This window comes from Schistocerca nitens, chromosome 2, assembly GCF_023898315.1.
Source record: "Schistocerca nitens isolate TAMUIC-IGC-003100 chromosome 2, iqSchNite1.1, whole genome shotgun sequence".
NCBI classification, from domain to species: Eukaryota; Metazoa; Arthropoda; class Insecta; order Orthoptera; family Acrididae; genus Schistocerca; species Schistocerca nitens.
Genome location: NC_064615.1, coordinates 965215881 through 965223899, shown reverse-complemented (window position 1 = coordinate 965223899; position 8019 = coordinate 965215881).

Here is an 8019-nt window from a genome sequence, read left to right as displayed (position 1 = left end):
GAAATTATCAGAGGATGGAGCGAATGCAGTCAATGAAGAAACACTTATTGAGTAGGTGGATATACTTAAATGGCAATACCAAGGAGGAAGCGTCAATCTACTAGGGAAACAAGGAAGGACGAGATTCTCTGTTCTCGAAATGAACCAAATATCAACGACAACATCTGCAGGAAGCCTATGATGGTCGGCAACTACTAGATCGTGACAAGAAATGTTATGATGCAAGATACGGCAGCTCTAAGGTACCACAAAAATAATCCATAAGCATACTAATATCTTCTATAAACGATTTTTCATCATAGTTTTCTAAGTGTGAATTAAGTTACACCCTCCAAAGCAGCAATTTATGTGGCAATGAGATAGCCAGCGAGTGTTTCAGCTACAGATGATCAGAACGAAATAGAAAATTAGTGACTTTAAGGTACCACAGGGCTGTTCCGTCTATTGGGCTTTACCGGCTTACCTTATGGAGCTTCTTGGGAGCTTAGGGAGCGTTTTGGAAGCAAGGCCTGCCCTGACAATCGGTTTAAAAGTCAGGGTTCATTGCAGAACGTCTGACTGAGGCTATCAAATGAAACAAGTCCTTGTCGAAAACGTCTGTGCTATATTAGTTTTAACATTAAACGACCGGATGCCAAAGTCGGCCATTCCACAAGATTCTTAACGTAAAAAACGTGTACCTGCTCATGGTTTGTATCATCACTGTCATATAGACAGCACATTTTGTCCACAGTAGACAAGGTAAGTACAGAACTTGCGGTCAGTTGTTCAAACAACCGCAATTTTTGCCAGTCAGTAAACGGTTGGAAAGTTCGGACAATGTCAGTTTTGTATGCACGCTCAATAATACACTGCTCACCAACGTTCAGTAATCTTAAATTTAGGAACTGCGACAGCACAGAATGCCACACGGAATTATTTAGCCTGTGTGAAGGAAATCTAAAATTGTCTGAACTACACAGAACTTCCGGAAACGTTGCCTGCACCTGATCTCATCATTTTCCGAACCTCTCAGATTCTTAACGAAAATCATTGGAATGGTACTTCAACTGAATTACGACCAAATAAGACGAGTGCAGGAAAATCTGTATGTTTTCAAAACACGCCATCATTCCCTGATCTGATTGGCAGGAACATACTGTAGCAAATAAGCTCAATAGCGTTTCGTAGACATAATGGTGATTTTCCTCCTTGGGCAACCTCAGTTCCAAATTTATTATAATCATTTTTCGAATTTAGTAATTTACGAAAAGAACATAAACTGAAATAACTCCACCTTCACTTTTCTTAAAGGCAGAAATAAAGTTTTAGCTACCAGAATCCTTAAACTGGCTACTTTAATTTAAGTATAGTGGTCCATACATGTGAGTCACGCAGTATCATTCAAGGGCTCATTCATTATTAATCGGTAATAAATTTCAAGATCCATACGTCACATACATACGAAATTCGCCCCTGACTCTCTCCGACAGCATAACAAATAGTAATTATGTCAGGCAAATGAATACAATGATTATTTACGAACTTTCAGCATGCTGCAGGTGAAAAACAGGTCCGCAACTTGTCTTATAATTGAAATAAATGGTTGTAGCTCCGTCATAAGCTGCACTGAGGATGTTTTTTGTTTCTTGATGGTAAATTCGGACACCTGCGTCGATTTTCAAACCATCCATATCGCAAGTGTGACAAATACAGGGATAGCCAATGTATGAAAAGTGCCCCTGCAGTGATGATCAAAGCGGCACTACGGCCGACTCAACAACAGTAAATACACTATATGGGACGGATATTACAGAACTCAGGGGCAGTTTTTGTACATACGCTATATCTGTATTTATCACGCTTACGATACGAATGGTTTGGAAATGGACACATATGTCCGAAACTAGTCGGCGTCTAGAGAAAAAAATCGATACTTCTCAGTGAAACTCATGACGGAGCTACAACAGTGATTATTGTTTCAAAAGTAAAAAGTTACGTAAATTTTACTGTTATACACAAAACACTAGTTAAGTATGCATTAATAGCAACGTAGTGTTTAGTTTAAGCCATCCTCTGATGTATTTACAAAAATATATTAATGTTTCACGAAGTTTTCCATGAGAACTTTAAATATTTAGGTCTCAGGTAATTTTGAATGTCTACGAAAATATTTCAAGTACAGAACTGAAACGTGTACAGTAGTTAAGTATTGTTACTCTGCAACATTATATAACATTTCATTTCGATTGCACTACGGTAAATGACCGTATTAAATCACAGGTCTGTGTGTGATTTAAACGATCTGTAAGTGTACCTGCTCGTGGCTGGGCCTGCTAGTATCGGACACAGATACGACAGATTGCACCTTCACAGCGTGGGAACTCATTCTGTACGGGAACGGGTCACTGAACAGCAGCAAGAGTCTTACACATTCCTAACGGTCAGTTATATCGCTTCGCCACAATGTGTTGCAGACAAACTCTCCTTGTTCTTCTTCTTCTTCTTCTTCTTCTTCTTCTGCTTTCCTCTTTTGCCTTTCCCCACATCATCCACGGGACCGGCCTTGTTATATGAGTTGAGGCAGTGTTGTGGTTGGTGGCCGGATGCCCATCCTAACACCAAAGAGAAAAGAACTCTACTTGCAAGGCAGTAATTCGATTTAACAGAGGTTTGCCGTTGCAGTTTTTTGGACTACCTCAGCTCAGTGATTAGTGTGCTCTGGTTTCTTGTCATCACTTCTTGATAGAAAATATCGCAAACATGCCTTAGTGCTGCATAATGGTCTACTTTACGTAGTCCAACAGTAACTTGAACGGAAATGACGCGATTATCTGTCGGTTGACCTTTTGACGGATCAGCCTGTAATTTACGATTTACGATATCAGTATATGGCGTAACGCATCATAATGGAAGATAAAATGCCCCGAGAGACATCCATAACAATGAATGAGCCATTTAATTACTAATAAAGCGTATAAGTTCCAGCCAAATAATCAAATTTTGCAAAATGAATTCTGTTTATAAGAACTGAGAACCACGATTAGAGAATTTCTTTGCCCCTGGTATGAAATATCAGATAGAAAAAAGACATATAAATTATGGAAATATGAAGTTATAGGGAAAATATTCATGAACGTCACAACGGAATCGAGACTACTCCACAGTTTAAGAAAGATTCAACGACAAGAGACGCAAAGAAATTTATGACGCGAGAGCTACGGAACAGTTGTCACTCAGTAGGTTCTACCATGATCTAGCATATGCAATGATAACTCATAAAACCATCTTACTTTTCTGAGACAAAAATTAAATGTCGATTAATGGTTTGCTTTAGGAGGTTCAGTCGAGTTTTTGATCCCATATTTTCGCACCATATTTCCACCAAGGACCTACCGCTCTGCTGCGGTGCGGAAAGCTGCTGTCTTATGCGTTCTCCCTGCCTGTGATCCAATAGCTTTTGTTTTCCTTTTCAAGGTTCCATACCTAAATCGCTAAAAATAGAACTCTTCCAGAATCACTTTGTTGTTCATTCGTCTGTCTTTCTATCAGAATGTCAAAAATCATTTTCATATTCACAAACTAACTCATAAAAATCTTTAAGGTGCTTCCCGTTGAAGTAGAATGGTGAAATTTGGCAAGAAGCAAGTTTTCACAGTACAACTACAAGAAAAAAAATCAGACAATTTTTAATTTCTGATTATATCACACGAAAAAAAAAATTTTGTCATTTGTTATCTTTCTGTTAACATACCTTTAGTCAGGAACGATATCAAGTTGAAATTTGTGTCACATCCTGAATTTATTGCCCTTTACCAATGTAATGAATTTAAACTTCTCAGTCAATGTTATCCAAAGACACGGCCATTTATGTCACATATTTCCATACTCGCAAACTGAGTCATTGAAGCCCATAGGGTACTTACTGACACCCTATAAAGATGAAATTTGGTAAGAAGCAAGGATTCACAATACAGTGAAGGAAAATATCCGAAATTTGTTAATTTGTAACAATGCCAGACGATCTTTTCATCAGAATGTCCGTTTGTCCTTACGAGGGTTAAAAGCTTTTTTCTCCCGAACGGCTAAATGTATCGAGTTGAAATTTATGTGAGAAATTAAGGTCAACCGTTCCTTAGCGGTGTAAAGAAGTTAAGCTTCTAAGTAAATGTAATCATAAATTAAAGCAATTTATGTCAGATGTTTTGATACTTGAAAACTGACTCATTGGAAGCTACAGGATACTTCCCGTTGACCTAAAATCATGAAATTTGGCAGGGAGCAAGATTTCAAAGTAAAAAACAGAAAATTGTTAACTTGTAATTATAGTACATGAAAAAAATGTTTATTCTGTCCTTTGCTGTCAGAGATGAAACAAACTTCTCGAAAGTCTTGGAATTTCCGGGACCGATATCTTTCCAGCATCAATAACAAGCAAAAATCGTCAAAATTCCCGATCCCTGGGATGGATGAACTGTCTGTATACGTAATTACGTTTTTATGGAACCGTCACACCGTGAGTCCTGTTTGCAAGTGGCCAATCTTTTAATTTATGCCCACTTAATTACTTAATTTTTGTTTTTCGTCCCCTACTCATAGAGAACTTGGCGGACTGTTCTAGAATATTATTATTTTCAGCCAAATAACACAGTAGGTCAAATACATGGCTTGTCGTTACACAGAGAATGTTCAAATTATTTCTCGGGACGTTTCGTCATCTCAGGTGTGTATTCCAGGAACACTTTCTTACTTTATGTTTTTCAGAGATTTGCTTCACTCACTGGGGTTGATACCTATCGCGTATCCCCATAAGTTATTTTTGTCTCTCTTTTCTTTTCCCCAAACCAACTGCATTGAGATGTTGTCTAATATACCGTAAATAATGAGTACGGTGCAACTTTTTTGTTATTGTGTCTGCAGTACAGTAAGCTAACAGCCCTGCTACTGTAATGTAGACGCAGAATGAACCTTTGTTGCAATTTTTCAACAGGTAGTTCGGATACTGCCTTACAGTGCTTTTGCAAACTGAAAAAAGTTAAAACTGTATCTTTATGGCTGCCGTAATTGATGATTTTTCTCATGTAAACATGGACATGATCCTTTATTGAAAATCAGATAAATACAGAAACTGTGTGTTGGTTTGCCGTGAGCAGCTTATTAAACGAGGAGTGTGCTCTGTTCCAAACGTCTGCGAAGATAATATCATGAATGTAGGATAGGGTAAGCGCACTATCCGATCAAAAGTATCTGGACACATACCAGTGGGCATTGCGAGTATACGGGATGGGTCTACGCTTGGTCTTAATGATTTCTTGAACTCTTCTGCCAACACTTCCTATGTGGCGTCAGAATGTCTGTGGAGGAATTACAGCCCCGTCCCCATAAGCTGAAACCAGAGAAGATAGTTATGTGAACGCTGGGATCTGGAGCGAAGTCATGTTCTAACTCAACAGAAAGGTGTTCCACTGGGGTGTACTGTACAAAGCGGCATTTGTAAAATTTCCACGGCCAGGTTCGGGGTATTGATAGATTTTACATGGCGTGCATATATATATATATATATATATATATATATATATATATATATATATATATATATATGTGTGTGTGTGTGTGTGTGGGTGTGTGTGGGTGTGTGTGTGTGTGTGTGTGTGTGTGTGTGTGTGTGTGTGTGTGTGTGTGTGTGGTGTGTGGGTGTGTGTGAGGGGGGGGGGGGTTGTGTAGTCTAATGTTTGTGTTGTATGATGACGATGATGATGAGAGAAGGGAGAGAGTGAAACCCAGTGCCAGCACATAGCCTAATGTCCCCATCCAACAGACAAATTACCATCAACAGTGTCACATGCCCTTACTTGATGAGACACTGTGGAGAGTTATGGTATTTAAACCAGGACATTGGCGTAACTTCTGGTGATCAAGAACTTGACCCCACCACTTCTCCTCCCCTTGCCAGCCAAATACAGGCAGTGAAAATGTTTTGCACCACTAGGATTTGAATTTGCTTACCCTGGCTTGAGTGCCACGCCACAAGCATGCGTTAGTGACCTCGTCCATGGAGGCAGGTGGATTCAGGGGTCATTTGAAGGTAGTTTGGTTGGTAGTATAGATGCAATGACTGCTTAACTCTGTGAACTAATACTTCATATGTCTTAGTTTGGTGGGCCTTCTCCCACAGAGAATCCACAGTTATGGCAGGGCGAAAGTACTTTCGCCTCATCACACAAACTATGACCTAAAGAGACTAAAGTTTTACACCTCTGGTTTTTTATAGATTTCCCAGTGACTCACAACTGAATGTAGGAGGAATCAAACTTTTTCCAACATACAACAATTCCATTATCAGTCTCGAGTGTATTGAGAAGAACAAAATATTTTTAATATATTGTCTAGGAAGAAATGCAATAAAATCAAGTTTTAGTCATACAGATATACACTTCTGCTGCTTATGGCTTCTAAAAACCTGAATAATTTTACTTGTTTTTGTTTTATGAACGAGTACCAAGTAAGGAATTTTCTGTTTTTATGTAAATGTAAACTAATAAACTTTTTAAAGTTTGTGTTATATCTTTTATAAACGAGTGATACAACCTTTCACCTAATCTTTTTCAACTGGCATAATTTCATGTTCTATTTGTATAGCAGAGAAATCTCATTCATTGTTATCACTTTGTCTGAAAGTTATTCTTGTGTTTTATTGTGTTAAAAAATTCTTGCTCACAGACTTCATGATATTCATACAATTAACAAAGTTTGAAACTCCTTACCTTCAGTTTGGATCACTGGAAAATAATCATATTTTCTACAACAGAAAATTTTTATGTTGAATCATATATCTGCAGGAAGCTGTCTAGTGTAGTTTGTATGGTGTATTTCGGTTGTCTGTCGGTACTTCTTTTTAAAGAGCTCTTTCCTATAAGTGGATCTGTCCACAAATCCATTGCCAACCCGTCTGTTCCTATTCAACAATAGTATTCTACATTACGGTTATCTGTCAACATCAACAAATTGCTGCAAAGTAATAATGATCAAAAATCCATAAATAAACAAACCAAATAAAAGTATAGTTGTGAAGCAAGTAAGGAATCAGGAATGATGGCAGTTTTGATCTTTTACAGATCTTCCACTGTTAGGAGCATGCAGTATCATTTAGATGTCATAATATCATTTTAATTCAAGTTTGACTCGAATATTTAAGTAATCAGTCAATGATATAATTTACTATACACATCCTGAGACACAAAGAGGATATAATCAGCATTAAGAATGCTGCTGCATAATATTTTTAAATTGTTTCTCAATGAACAGAAACAGGCTTGTATTGAATGTTGTTGTTGTGGTCTTCAGTCCTGAGACTGGTTTGATGCAGCTCTCCATGCTATTCTATCCTGTGCAAGCTTCTTCATCTCCCAGTACCTACTGCAACCTACATCCTTCTGAATCTGCTTAGTGTATTCATCTCTTGGTCTCCCCCTACGATTTTTACCCTCCACGATGCCCTCCAATACTAAATTGGTGATCCCTTGATGCCTCAGAACATGTCCTACCAACCGATCCCTTCTTCTGGTCAAGTTGTGCCACAAACTTCTCTTCTCCCCAATCCTATTCAATACTTCCTCATTAGTTATGTGATCTACCCATCTAATCTTCAGCATTCTTCTGTAGCACCACATTTCGAAAGCTTCTATTCTCTTCTCGTCCAAACTATTTACCGTCCATGTTTCACTTCCATACATGGCTACACTCCATACAAATACTTTCAGAAATGACTTCCTGACGCTTAAATCTATACTCGATGTTAACAAATTTCTCTTCTTCAGAAACGCTTTCCTTGCCATTGCCATTCTACATTTTATATCCTCTCTACTTCGACCATCATCAGTTATTTTGCTCCCCAAATAGCAAAACTCCTTTACTACTCTAAGTGTCTCATTTCCTAATCTAATACCCTCAACATCACCCGACTTAATTCGATTACATTCCATTATCCTCGTTTTACTTTTGTTGATGTTCATCTTATATCCTCCCTTCAAGACACCATCC